This window comes from Anser anser (assembly GCF_964211835.1).
Source record: "Anser anser genome assembly, chromosome: 7".
NCBI lineage: Eukaryota > Metazoa > Chordata > Aves > Anseriformes > Anatidae > Anser > Anser anser.
The window spans coordinates 11,990,524-12,005,743 of NC_139727.1; the positions used below are offsets into that span (position 1 = coordinate 11,990,524).

Genomic DNA, 15,220 nt, shown 5'->3' on the forward strand with positions numbered 1-15,220 from the left:
TCAACTTACCTTGAACACCTGAACAACACAATCTCTCATATCTATGAAAGCAAATGAAAAAATCCATGAACTGAGCGCTCTTCCTGGATTTTGGTCATTTGGCTTTCATCAGATCCTCAGACTGTGCACACAGGCCTAAGGGAAAGAATCAGAATCAATTTTCCAGGAAAAAAAAAGTCTGAAATTTGAACGGGGGCGGGGGGGGGGGGGGAAGGCTGATGTCTGACCTGCACAATGCCACCCCTCCCCCTCTGGATAGCTTTTGTAGATAGCTTGCTCTTTCAATTCCCCTGATTGTAACTGCCAGCATGTAAAATGAGCCTCTTGTGTAGATTGCTCTTAGCTGATTATTGTAAAGAGTCTCCACTTCAAATAAGGGGTTAAATCCTCCCTCTGCTACATGAGAATGTTTTTCTTCAAGCTGTTTGATTGGCCTGTTGCTCGTACATTCACTCTGTGGTGAAGGACTGGGGCAATGATTGCAAAAATCACACCCAGCACAGCTCCCTTAAATCTACTATTGTGTCAGAACATAAAGAGCAAAACTAACTCCTGCTCGCCTTAAAATCTAGAAGTATTTTTTTTTTTTTTAATAGTGGACACATTTTAGAAAAGCAACAACATCTGATGCTTTAAGTCCTTCACTGGTCCCCTAATGATGACCGACTGGAATACTAGAGCATCCTTGGCTTCCCTTCAGGCCTTTTAACTGCTCCAGCTGGTCACTAACTGCTCTGTAAAAAGACCTCGGTGTGACACATTTGTACACAATACGGATCCTGCAGGTTCTCCATCCCCACGGCACTAGTTAGGCAAGTGTTCTCTTCACGTACTGGCTATGCCCTGCCTTTCAGGCAATGTATATATATATATATTTCTCTTTTTGCCAGCTTCTCTGACTTCTATTTTTAATATTCAGTTAACTTTGTAGAAAGTAATTATATTCTGCTCATTCTACACCAGCTGGTATTTACTTCATCCTCCATCAGGCATCAACAGAGCATGGGGCTGCAAGACAGAAATATTACTCTGGCAAGCATAAATATTTCATTTTTCACACCACAAATGCGTTGATGATTTATTAATTAGCCTAAAGGCCTGCTGCTTCTGCATAGCTGAGTAGCAAAATAACTCAGCTACGACGACTGAGAAAGTCTATGGCTCACATCCCATTGGAAAGCTTTGACCAGCAGCATGTCTGAAGGCTAAAAAACATTTCCAATGGGCCAAGACCAAAATTACCAAGATAAATCTTGGCTATTACCACCTTTGGACCAGCTTTGGAGAAATGCCTTGTCGAATTTCAAGCAGCAGCGGCAGCTCAGATACCGGCCTGGTGCCGGCTCTGTAGAGGGAACCTGTCTGGCTGCTGTCAAACACATTCTCAGCAGAACAGATACTCTATGGTAGTCACAATACTCATGCAAGCTAATAAAAGCAGAAAACCGAGTAATAGACTATTATTCTTTGGCATTGATAATTTCAGTTTTATGCTGGCAGCAATATCTAGCTTTTTGCTTTAAAAAAATAATAATAATCCTGAGACTCACCTTTTACATTTTAAAAAGAATATTCTTATATCTTGATTTTAGATCTTATATCTTGATATTACTTCAAGAACAGGTTGAAACACTGCCCACTTCATTTTACTTAAAAATTGCAATAATTTAGAAAGAATTTCCTAATTTAAAACGAAAAGCAGGGAAAGAAAAGATAAATATATCAAAATAACTTATACTAATTTCAAAGAAGGATCAAACACCATTTCAATACTGGAAAACATACTAGCATTCCCATTTTGACTCCATTTGCTTTGATTTTTAATTATACTTAAGTATGATTAATTCTCTCTAGGCATGGATAAAAAACTGGACTGGACTGCTGGGTTCAAGGGGGCAGTGGTTCAAATCAGTGGCCTGTTACAAGCAGCATCCTCAGGAGTCAATACGGGGGCTAACGCGTCTCCATCAAATAGCCAGAATAACTGCACCCTGAGCAGCTTTGTAGGTGACACAAATTGCAGGGCAGAGAGATCTATCAGAGGGCAGGGCTGCTGCTTCGGGAACATGGATGGCTTCAAGGATGGAGCTGGAGGAGCCTCAAGAAGCTCAGCAGAGGCAAATGCAAGTCCCACAGCCTCATCCCAGGCAGCTACAGCAGGAGGGTAACCAGCACATTGGGAATGATTTCCCTCTGCTGGGCACCTGGGAGGCCACAGCACTCATGGAGTTTCCTAAAACCTGTCCCTCACTAGGGGAGAGATATTGATACCTTCAAGAATTGATATCCTGTGCTCAAGGGCTGGAGCGCATAGTGTACAGGAGGGGCTGATGGAGCTGGGGTTGTTCCACCTTGAAATGAGAAGGAAAAAGGGCCACCACCTGCAGTCTTCAACCACCGAGAGGGGTTACAGGGATGTCAGAGCCAGACCCTCCTCAAAGGAGGGCAGCGAAAGAGTGTGGAAATCTTCAGAAGTCATAGCAAGAGCCGGGTATAAGGAGATCTTAAAAAACAACCAACCAAACAAACACCGCAAAAATATTAAGCACTGCAATGGTTGTCTGAAGAGGCTGTGGGATCTCTGTGGTTGGAAGCATTCAGTGCTTGGCTGGACGAGCCTTCTGCCATCAGATTGCTCTTTGAAGCTAGCCCTGCTCTGAGCAGTAGGTTGGACTACTTAACCCTCCCAGTGGTTCCTTCTAAGCTAAATTATTCAATGATTTCTTGATTCAGAGAACTTAGCAGTAATTGCTATTTATATAGTCTACTCAATAATGGATGTTATTTGATATTTGTATCATATTTTTTTGATCCTATTCCAAAAAGATATCTGTTCTCTTTCCCTGCAAGAAGTCTCTTTTACACTCTTGAAAATGATCAGACATGACCAAAAGAGCAGCAGTTCCAAATTAGGGGAGCTTTTTAGTGCAGGGTTCTCAAAATGTACTTTTTAAAGTATCAGAAGTTTCCTTGGAGCTAAATTCCTCCTGGCAGTCACAGTGCACTTGCACACACATCACCTTAATTCTGGGTAAAATAAAGCCTGTGCTTTTGGCTATCTTCCCCTCTGGCCTCATACTAGGACTTTTCAGCAGGATGTTTTGAAGAAATATTGAGATTGGAGTTATCAGCAATCTGCCTTTAGTTTTAATATTTCTCTTTTGCATGACACAGATGAGACTTGGGGAGTGGTCAAAGTGCACAGCGAGGCACCATCACTGCCCGAGACAGGAGGTGGCTGAAGTGCCAGGTAGATGGTGGGAGGGCTGCAAAGGGATAAAGAGAGGAGCCCATAAACATCAAAGCTGGGAATACAGCCTGTGTCTCTTGGTCTCAGAACAGTGCTATCTGATAGAAAAAAAGCTGGTATGGGGGGAAAAAAATCATTAAGAATATGTCTCTTGCTGACAACAGTCTGCCTGAGGTTAAAGACAGAAAGCAGATGCTGTTAGATGCCTTCCCAAGGGTTATTTTTAAGGTTACTCCTGTTCGCTAGATAAACATTACAAGATGACATGAGGGAAAAAGTAAGGGAGACACCGATGCCTGCTTCATGTGTGTGCCAGCAGCAGGAGGGCAGCAGGAAGAGGCAGCCCTGTAGCCTCTGGCGTGTGCCGGGTGCCCACCACCAGCCTGGCCACCGCACCAGGGGAGGTGCAGAGGTGCCAGTCGCTGCGGGCTGGCAGGGCCGCGAGCCAGCTGAACATGGGCACCAGGCACCTGGCAGCAAAAATGAGGCCATTCAAAAACAAAACAAAACAAAACAAAACAAAAAAACGTTGTGGTAGGATTCAGCAAAATGTGAATAAACAGAATACACAACTCCTTTTGGAGGATTTCCTAAGTGGGTTTTGCCTTGCAGGAAACTTGCCACAGCCAGAACACTCAGAGTCCACCGCCATTTTCTCTAAAAGGTTCATGAGAGAATTGGTCAGTTCTCACCATTTGGTTACTAGTGAAGCAGTGCATGCTGAAAACGTGGTGGGTGTTTCCACTGCAGCTCTTCTGCTGCCCTCCAGAGAACATCCAGCTGAGTACTGTGGGAGCTGTGGGGCTGCCCTTCAGTCTAAGCAAGTTGTGAGAAACTTATACATCGAGACAATGGTTATTTCTCACTTCCATACTCTGCATTTTGAGATAAAAACAAAGGTTTTGGTCAACATAACTCTATTTTGCTTCAGCATGGCTTTGGCAGTAAGCCTGTTCTAAAAGGACCCCCACAACTGTGTTTTAACACAGCAAGCATTGACTTATCTCTGGATCCACTTTTCTCAACTCTTCCTAGCAGCTGCTGTCAAATGCTACTTTATATATGTATACTTCACTTTATTGCACATTAATAATGCATGTGTTGTTTTTATTAACATTAATATTCCATTCATAAGTGTAGCTTTACTAAATTTTCAATTTGTATAACAACGGACTTACATGCTAATACACCTGCGACTGCAAATACCTTTTAGATGGACAGTTGCCCATTACCTTCTTAAACAAGCAATAGCGTCACCTCATTACCTTACACAAGAAGACACTGAAGGTTCAATTCCCAAGACAGAAATCTTCATTTTCTTTGCTTTGTCTGGCAGTTCCCTGCACAATAAAGATACATAACAGGAGTTGTTATTGTAAGGGAGGAGGTAATGCAAAGTTTCCTGTTTGTTGTTCTTTTTTTTCACTGAAAAATTCCAGACTTTTCATTTCAAACTACTGCACAAAGATGTCTGAGATCTCACACATAATACAGATTGTCACATTTTCTGCCAATTTTATACTTACAAGCCAGAAGGAAATTGGCATTAGACACAGTTTTGTTTATTTTTTATCTAAAAATGTCAATAAAATATTATAACCTATATCTGAGAAATGTCTCTCTGCTGCCCACATGCAATATTGTGCTTACTGCTTCCAGGCAAATCCTTTGTCCCAGGATGCATTTCCACGTGGTAGGTACCGTGGGAATTACCTGATGAGCAGCTTTGCCGTTCCTTTGTTGCCTTATGCCCTCAAAGAACTTTGCTCAAGCCAAGAATTCAAAGTTATTAATTGTCACCATGCTAACTTTTTTTGGCTGCCTTGAGCTTATGTCACTTATTACAATATATAATGCATCACAGCTGTGAAATGGGGCACCATAGCAACAAGGGCATGTGGGAGATGGCTATTAAACCAGAAAGGTAGGTGTGACAGAAAGCCTGGGGTTTGTCAATAATTCATGCTTTATGGCAAGAGGAAATTGATAAAAGGCATTTAAAAAGAGGTAAATCTATTCTTTTTCTGTGATCACGTAACACATCCTTCATGAAGATGTGAACTAACACCTCTAATAAAAGGTAAAGGACACACAATTCAGAGGCTGATCACTCAGATCTCCATTTCCTTACTGTTTCCCACAAATCAAAATGAAATACTGTCCTTGAAGGCAAGAAAGAATGAGCAACTTCCCAGAAAAAGAATGGACAAGAGCCAACACTATAGGGACAAAACTGTTTAGCATTCTGCGTGTAACTTTGCATCTATACTGCAATGCTGCCCTCGTAATCCGCACAAGCACTCAGCCTAGCAGGAGCCAGGCCGAGTTTCTGGAAAACAGTTTCTGGACACACAGGAGCTCCTTAACACCCTCCCTGTTACAAAGTAATCTGCGACCACCCTTTTAAGCCGTGAGATGGATGCATATGCATTTCTGATACAAATGGTTTCTTGTTTTCTCCTTGCATCCATTCAGCCTGATTCCTAAGACAACTGCTACTTCTCAACAGGTGGGAAACCCTCAGCCTCTACAGAAAACAATTGCAGAATAAGGACTGGGGGATTGGTGGCTTTGTTTTGAGAGAAACTGAGACAGCTTGCCTTTTTCCTCTCATTACAATATATCGCAAAGGGGCACAGCTCATGAGCAGAAAAGACACGGGATGCAGGACAGGTGGGTTGGTGCAGCTGCAGCACGACCTGGAGATGGCAAGCACCAGCCCCGAGCGTTTCCTACACAGAGTCCTCAGCTGGAGACCTCACAGTTGCTGCAGGCTTCTGTAACGTTCCCTGCATTGTATGTACTTGTTGAAGTGTTGTTGATGCTTTTCTATCCATAAAGAGAAAAAATTTTTCTCCATCCTAGGAGAAAAATCAGTTTCCAGGATACCAATGTCATCAGCAGTCAGGACAAACTACTTGTTCTCCTCATCGGCTTTTGTGGGAGCAAAAGCACCTAACAACTTGCCAAATACAGTACGTGGCCAAAGGATTGGCTGTCTTGCAAAAAGGAATTAATCATGAGCAGTCCTGCTGAAAATAATGGAAATATTTAGATGGACAAATACTATCATGGAAGAAGATAGCCTAGTTTAATAGCAAATAATGAAAATTAGTGAAAAAGAAATAAGTGAAAATATTGAAGAAATGAAAAATTCATGTTTAAGTGCTAGGAGAATTTTGTAGTCAAACTATAGTGATAGAAGTTCCTGTTTTGGCCAGCAGATCTATAGCTCTTCCTTGAAAGGAAAGATGGGGCAAGAGAAGGTAAGAATAAAAAAATTAAGCAAGGACTGTTTTCATCAAAAACTTGGGAATAGATGCCTTGGCTGCAATGCGTTTCCATTCCGGTTTAGATTGATGTATTTATCCAGCAAAATCCAGAAGCTTTTCTGAGGTGATGTTGCCAGTGGTGGCCTTTAGAAGATTCTGAAAAACACTTTAAGAGAGACAGGGAAAGGAAAAGTCAACCTAAAATTAGATTGTTTGCTCCAGCATATCCAAATGAGATTATGGTGTGAAAACCTACATATGTTCATCTTTCAATGCACCACTAACTAAAGAAAAATGCATGATTTGCAACATAAAACTAAGAAGATGAACAACTGGTGTAAAACAAAGGCATCTTCCTCAAAGCCATCAGTCGATGGTATCTGGAAATCCCTTTTGCTTTGATATTTGTTCATTTTGGTATAATTTTACTAATGGTGAAGAATGAGATCATTATAATCTACTACTACAAAAAAATCTAATCTACTGATCTAACGTATAATATAAATCTTTATTATAATCTGCATGGTCAAGCAGCTCAGATCTCTCTAATCTCAACACTGTCTCTGGACCCACTTCCTTGTTATACATGAAGGAGTTGGAATATTGCAGGTGGTTTTGATGATACAGGAACCACACAATGAGGATACATCAAGAGCTTTATCTTAAACTGACTTCTGTGACTGAACATGCCCATGTTTCCTAGCTCTCAAAGATCAGGTATTTCCTATGAATATTATAGATAATGTTATAGGGAGTTAGAGAAAGAAAGGCAACAGGTTTCATAGCCCTGATGATGTTCAGTGCAGGTATCTATTTTCCGCAGTTCAATACTGCCAAATATTCAGTGTGGAGAAGGGGACAGGTTTCAGGGGAAAAAGGCAGAGAAAAATCTTAGGTATATGTGGAGTCAGCAAGGAACTCCAACTATAAGTGAATTAAAAAATGAATTGACCCAAGTGACACAGGTCCAGAGTAGTTTCATTAGTTGTGCTTGTGCAGTAGCTCCCTCTGGGACCAAGGGAGACGTGTTCCTCTGCATTTACGTGTGGCCTCAGCCAGCATGAAGTTGAATAGGTTGTGCTTTAGCCTGCGGCACCATTAAGCCTGTATAAGAACATTTCTATGCAGCTTTAACATAGGTAGCCTACAAAGGCTTGCTTTTAAAGTTGTACATGAAGTTACATTGAGATCAATATTCCTTTTACATTTGCTGAATTTAAGCAAGGGACATCTCTTCTCCCTTTACCTTCTGTCCCATTCTCTTTTCCAGCAGCCATAAAGACTATCTGGAAATATACCAGTAAAAGATTTATTCAAAATTGGTCAAATGCATTTGCACGGAAAGCTCCTGCCAGCTTTTTGCATAATCCTACCATGTCATTCTTACGTGATCTGAAAGATAAGGTATTAACATCCCTAAGGGGAAGGAACTGATACTGATGGAACAGAGATGGCTACAGATAGTGCTGCATTATGGAAGTTAACAAGTTCACAACTCGTTAGCCCAAGCCAACCTTCCTGGGCTGCATGTGAAAGTCATGGAGGCTTTCAGAAGTAGTGTGCAATAGAGCTATACGTTGCTGAAAAGCTAGCAGTTGTCTCAAGTGTCTTATTAGTGCCTTGCTTTGTTCTTCTGAAGATCTTCTTAAAGGTTGGACTAGATGATCTTGGAGGTCTTCTCCAACCTACACAATTCTCTGATTCGTAATGGCAAATACATCATTCCTTTCTCCAACATGTGGCCAAGATATTCTACTTACAGGTATTTGAGAATGCAAAAAGCTGCAGACACTCCTTAGAGAAGTACCCCAGTTTCTTTAAAAGCTCTTTAGTGTTTTAAAAGCTAAAGAAAAATATATTGTAAGAATTTCCTTATGAATCACAAGAACTTACTATATTGTGTTCTGACAAAAGGGAAGTCTACAGTACAATTGTCTCTTTCTTTGCAGTTTTTGTTTCACAATAGAAGTATTTTCTTCCATTTCCCCTTCTGTATGATTTTTTTTCCCGCTGTAGCATTTCATGTTCAGCAGCAATGCTAATTTACCAGCTATTCTTTGCAGCCCTGTTTAATTTGTCATGTACATGTTTACATTTAGATTATGCATTTCTACCTTTTTTTTTAATTGGAACAAATGGCAGTAAAAGCACATTAGATATAATGTTTACATCCAGATATAAATAAGCATGAATTTCACATGCCCTACAACAAGAATAAAATCAAATGCTGCATTTTGTCACCTAGCAAGGCCTACAGTGTGAGGCAGAGGGAGCAGATATCCAACACGTGCACTAGAACCTACATGGAATAGGTTGAGGGAAAGCACGATGAAGCTCCACTTCTTCATCTCCCAGCACTGCCCTGCTGTTGGAGAAGGCCTTTTCAATCTGACTTTTTCCTAAAAAGGCAAACGTCACCAGTGGCACCATGAACATAACCCTTCCTTGTCATAGTCACAGGCATCTTAGAGCTAAAACAGCCCGTGAGGGACAGCTGCAGGCATATCTGGCTCGGACCTTAAGCTACTGAATGACTCTGAAGAAAAAAATAATAATAATAAAAAAAATCAAATGCCAGTTACCCAGCAAGCCAGGAGAAATGACCACCTGTGATAGCTCAAAACGATCTCTGGAAAATGAGAATCCCAATCTCCTGCTTGTTTTCTGATTCTTAATAACCTTTGATCGCAAACTACACTCATGCCATCTAATGAATATGAATAGGGTATAATAATTTCCAGAAGCAGCATAGCAATAAGCCAAATTCTGCCTGATCTTAGCGTTATCCATAGAATTATTGGAACTGTTTCCCTGTTAATCATCCAAATGCTGGTGCAGGGGAAGACTGAATTCTCTCAGTTATAAGTCTTTCACAGCAGCAAATGCTCAATTTTTAGGATATCAGCTTTAAGACACTTCTTTTTTCCCCCCACACTGGAAAATTCCATAGCAGAGCTTAAAAAAGCTAAATAAAATGAACTTTTTGCTGAATGAAATAGAACCAGTGATGCTTTTTTTCTGTCATTTCTTCCTTTCTTTACCTTTGGCAATCTCACTTCTGAAAAGGGCAACTGAAACACCGTAACTCTCCAAAGCTGAAAAACTTTCTTCATCTGAGTTTCGTCGTTGCTGCAGAAAGGGTTTAGAAAAGCTGCAGAGCAGCAAGAAAGTAGAAGGCTAAGTAGATAAAAATAACCAGTGAGGAAGAATAGATATCACTTACTACACAGAATGTCAAAATAGAAAATTGTCTGTTTCTCTGCCTATGTCTTCCCAGACTTTGCCGGGAGGGAAACATTAAATATTGAAGCATTTGAACCTATAATTTATTTTAATTATCATGTTGAGAAAGCCACCAAAAAAAACACAAACAAACAAACAACAAAACAAACAAAAAACCCCACAAAGAACAACACAAGAATTACTTAATTCAAATACCTCAAAATGGCAACAGCCTCAAGCATTTGAGACGGAAGGTGAGCGGGGAAGAGATGTGTTTCCCCATCAGGAGTGAGCTCTGGTGAGGCTGTTATCTCCAGCTGCCAAAGTGGCCGTGGCTCGCCCCTCTTCTCTCCCAGAGGAAGGGCAGGTGATGTGCATGGATCTGCTGAGCTGCGAATCCACATGCAGAACCGGTGTGCCATAATTACATCACTTCAAACATCACTAGCCAAATAAACTAAATATTTGTCCCACCGGCTCTGGCACATGCAGTCAGGGGCTGCGAAAACATGGGTCTCACGTGCAGGACCTGCTCTGTAGGGCCAAATGCTGGTGGCCTGCAGCAGGTGCCAGGCGAGGAGCTGAGCCACAGGGCCTGGCTGCGCACAGCCCCAGGAAGCGACTGCACCGTGAGCAATGCTAAACGCCCCGCAGATACAGGTTTCAGAAGCAGTGGAGGAAAAGGGATCCCTGAGGATGCCCAGAGGGAAAAAGCACAAAAACAAACTATCCGTACAGCTGCTTATTTTGAGGTTTAGCTTTTGCTGTTGTGCTGGGAGGTACAAGCAAAGCGAGCACCAAGGAGCAGATGATAACGAGTTATCTCAGTTCTTGCCTGTATCGTGCACGGGCTCTGAGGGCTGGCTGGAGACATGGCTCCCTTCCACAAACACACAGCACTGAAAGGTGAGCAAATTCTGTTTCTGATAGCCCTGAGGATGCCCTAGCCTCCATTTCCTCCGCAGCCCTTACTGCTCTGGGAGGAACAACTCACACTGATGAATAACAAAGAGGAAACAACGTTTTCTAGCAGTAGCAGAAGGGTACGAAACCACCTTTTTGCTGCAGTCAATCCCGCACAGGTCTATTAACCTCATCAAAGAGAAGACCCAGCTGTTTAAAATAACAGCACAACAGCTTTTCTGTCTCTTCTGCTCCAACAGCAGCATGAATCCTCCTAGATGTCTCCCCTTGCAGAACTCTGGCTATGAAACGCTCCTAGGGTAATGATCTGCACCTTGGGAATTTGGAAACAGTGTTCTACTCTTTAGGAAGAAAAAATGATACGATATAAGGGCATGGTATGATATGGTATGAAATGGTATGATATAAGGGCAGAGAAACATAATGGTAGGTTGACATAAAGGAATAGGCAATTTTCAGGAAGTTTATCTGCAGCAGATCATAATTTTCAAATGTAAAACCTATTCAATGAGAGAAGAAATCAAACAAATATATTGAAGAACATATTCCTTGCTTTTTTCCTCAAAAGAAGGGAAGAAAGTACATTAGAGCTGGTTGAACAATTTGCAATGAATAACGTAGCTAGGTTCTACCTTTGCTCTGTTTGTGTATTGTCAGTGAACACTTTTTTTCCACTGTTTATTCACTGTTCAAAAAAAACATTTGCCAAACAATTCCTATGCATAATCTGTTCTCAAATACAAAAATACAATCTCAATATGAGCACTTATACTTTAGGAAAAATACTTGAGTGATGCAGGCATGTTATGCATAAGTTGCTCAAAGCGAAGTTTGCACAGCAAATTACCATGATTTGTCCCAAAATATAATTCAGTGAACAAGATGACTGAGGCATGCTGAGGAGGGCAAACCAAAAAAATCCAGCCAGGAGGGGGCTTGGCAAGTGCCCCAAGTACCCAGGCCCCAAGCCACTGCTGGTGAACACGGGGAGACTTCTCACAGCTTTGCAGTTAAGCTCACAATTAAAAGTAAAATAAAATAAAAAAATTACTAGCTTGAATTCCTTATGCCCACAGCTCTGTAGGGCTTTTCCCTAAGAATATAAGATAAAGTACCTCCTATGTCCACCACTCTGCTATTTCTCATGCTTTGCTTCCCCTTTCTGACCCTCAGCAAGTAAATTAGAGTTATTTCTCTCCTCGCTATTGCATTTCAAGTGCAAGCACATTACAGGGCTAATGCATTTACAGCCACCTCCTGAGCTGGAATCTCTTCATTCATATACTGGCTCCCATTAGTCTCCAAGTAAGTCACAGCCCACAACCGCTTGGTGCTCAGATCCCAATAAGCTGGGCAATCACCCTGCTGTCCTGCAGCCAGAGACAGGCCCGAGGCATTAGGTGCAATCATATCTTTGGGGGCACTGTTGTGGCTGCGGTGCAGCGAGAAGAGCTATGACACAAGCACCCTAGATTTCCTACATGGGTAATCCTGACAGCTTCTCCCATGGACTGTGATCTCCAGCCACCATGTATCTATTAGTTTGTTCAGCAACAGGGGCCAAATCAGCCCAAGGTTTATTACTGTTTTATATGTCACCTCTGAAACACGACCTAGGACTCTGTTTGCAATGTGGTTTAGGAGAGATGAAAAAGAGTAGGCAAAAATTGATGGAAGTAAAACCCCATTTTCAAGCTTCAGTGTCTACTATTAAGGCTGAAGAAAGGACAGATTGGCTAGTAAAAGCAGCACATCAATTATTTCCTTTTGTTTTTATTATGGAAAATGCTTAGAGGGAAAACAGACATAGCATCACCCTGTATCAGCAGATTTAGCACTTGCTGGAATAGATGAGAGCACCATAAACTCTGATCCTGTTAGAATGAGAGAATGTTTCTCTGCTTCGAGGAAAAGACGACAAATCTCCCTGGATGTGGCTCTTTTAAGAGACACCACAGGCTTCAGAGATAAATCCACCATGCTGAATAGCAGCATCACACAGTCAGAGCCCCAGGGGTGGGAAAGGTCAAGAACAGCAAATAAAAACACAGTATTCTCTCCCACCCCTGTTTTTGTTATTAACAATTAAGAATACAAACCCTTGATACAACTCTGCCAGAGATGAGTCGAAGGGTAGCACAAGGGTACTGCAGGGGTATAAGAGGGGTTAGTTTCATTGCAATCCAAGTTTGCACCGAGCTTTGAATCGGGATGTGTAATAGAGTGCCTTGTGCTAGACCAACTTGATTTGCTAGAGAAAGTCATCAAGTCGGGTGACAATTTAGTTTGCAAAAAAAGATGATTTTGTATTTAGAAGACAAAGCTTTGTGGGATGAAAGCAGAGGTAGGTGCCAATACCAGACTGTTTTTAGTAAAGCTGCTGGGATGCGTGGGGAAATTGGCTCAAATGCATATTTCATTCAGTCCCTGATTTACTGCTGTTAGTCTTCGTTCTTCCAGCCACTCAAAATATGCCGAAGTAGAAATAGAGTTTAATCTATCTAAGAGGAGTTCCACTCTTTACTACAGCAGGCTCGCACAGACATGGGCATCACCCTAACTCAATTATTTTTTGCTTCTCGTCTTCAACTATGCTGGCCTTCGCTGCTCAGTCAATGAAAGCTGTTATACAGCTGACAGGAAATTTCCCAGTTGAAAAATATGCTGAGTGCCAGCTGAAACTTGCTGAGTGCCATTTCATCAAGCAGCCACTGTGCCTCTTTACAGTGTAAGTGATAGACTGAGGCACGAGACCTCTGAGGCCCACAGTTGCCTTGGCCTTGAATGTTGTTTGCCTGCTCTTAAAGCATCTTGTCCTAAGTGCCAATTATTGTTCAAGAAGCCTTTTGAAATTAAGCTCTCTTCTGGGTTGCAGAGGTGTGCTTTCATTTTTATTTTTTAATGTGCATATCACCTTGCTTTTTTAATACAGTGAGGAAATGGAGGTCCGTTGGCAAACCACACTCTCCTGTAAATTCTAAGATTTGAAACTTAGCACATAGCGACCCATCCGAGGTACGCAGAGCAATGATAGAGCTGGATATGTGTTTAGTACAAGTTAGGTTCTCAAAACTCACTTCAGGGAAGTTACGTACCTAAGAACTCTTTGCTTTTGAAAAACTTCCTTGGGCATATAACTGGTCAAGCAATGTCATTTGTAGAGTAGAGCCACCCCTTTGCCTTTGTCACTCAAAAACTATTTAAATCAAGTATATGCAGCTTTCTGCTGAAGGTTGAGAGGCACAACAGATGACCACTGCATATGAAATGAAACTGTTTTCAGCTGTTATTTTTTTTTATCTGTCCACCTCCCCTATTACCTCACTCCCCCACATGAAAATACCAACTGTGCCCAGATGCCTGAAATTAATACTTAGTCTATACACGCCTTCCAGCTTTATGACTGGTCTGCACATTTTACTGAACTAAGCCACTTGCACATCTGCTGGGTTTTGTCTACACTTACAAGAACTGCAGCAACATTTTCCACTCCCCATTCGTCTATGAGAACACACTCTAGACAGGCTCAAAAAGGTAGAGCTGCTGTACGCTGAGGTAACAATTTTGTCCCAGTTTGAATTTTTGGCATAACTTTCAAAGGCTATAAACCATTTCATAGGCTAACAACTCCAGATTGCACTTGTGTTAGGAAAACAGCCCACAGAAAAGTTGAAAAGGTTGCTTTTAGGCATTTGTTTATATTCTAAACTTGATTTACCCCTCACTGGTCAGTCATAAGCCATTTAAATTTCTCATTTAAAACAGAGCAGCTACAAATCCTTCTGTTATCTAAGCATGTCAGAAATGAAACTTAGATTGTTTCTTGCATTTCTTTTTATCATACTAGTTCAAGTGCATGCCACGCATGAAAGCTTGGTCTCTGCTTTCTTCTAGCCAGAAGCTTTTAATCCTCTTAATGAGCGACTTACCCATTTTACTTAGTCTGGTCAGATACAAAATCATCTGTGCATTCAAAGAATTACAAGTATGGAGCAACACTGCATGAAATTACCTCAAGGAGTTCCATATGGCTCTTGCTATCTGCAAGACTATCCTACCTAATAAACCCAGGGGATTCAGATAACATATTTACAAACCCTACTCATCGATTTTTGCCTCTTTTCCTCTCCTCATTAAACAAGACAGGTTCTCAATTTAAAGTCACCAGTTAACAGCTAAAAGCAACTTTTATAGGTTCTGTAGCAAGTAGGAGTGACAAAAACACCTCCTCTATCACTTCCTGTAGGTCAATAAAACATAACATGATGAACCATCTGCTGCTCGTATAATGGAGAAAGGCTGGAACAACACATCAGAACCAATCTCATCTTTTCTGGGTTGTCTTCATGACTTAAACATAACCCTCCCTCTATCTACATGGCAGAGCTTCTGACATAGCTCTGGGATAGCAGAAGGTACTCCACACACTAACCACCTTCTCTGCTTCCATTCTCACTACAACCAGCTTACAGTGAGTGAAAACACAAATTAAATTACCAAAAACACCATTTATGAATTTCTTACAATTCTCCACAAAGGACTAGTTGTTAAA

The 15,220-nt window shown here is 41.4% G+C and overlaps 1 protein-coding gene across 6 annotated transcripts in view; it reads right to left on the reverse strand.

Annotated features, from left to right (window-relative positions):
• Positions 1–1,032: 1,032 nt before the first annotated feature.
• LOC310902580 (uncharacterized protein) overlaps positions 1,033–15,220 on the reverse strand; it is a 522,528-nt gene continuing 508,340 nt past the window's right edge. For all 6 annotated transcript variants that reach the window (XR_014586805.1, XR_014586806.1, XR_014586807.1 and 3 more), the window contains 2 exons: positions 4,516–4,590; positions 1,033–4,125 (listed from right to left, as the gene is read on the reverse strand). The gene's annotated coding sequence lies outside the window, so the exon portion shown is untranslated. The remainder of the gene's footprint in view (positions 4,126–4,515; positions 4,591–15,220) is intronic.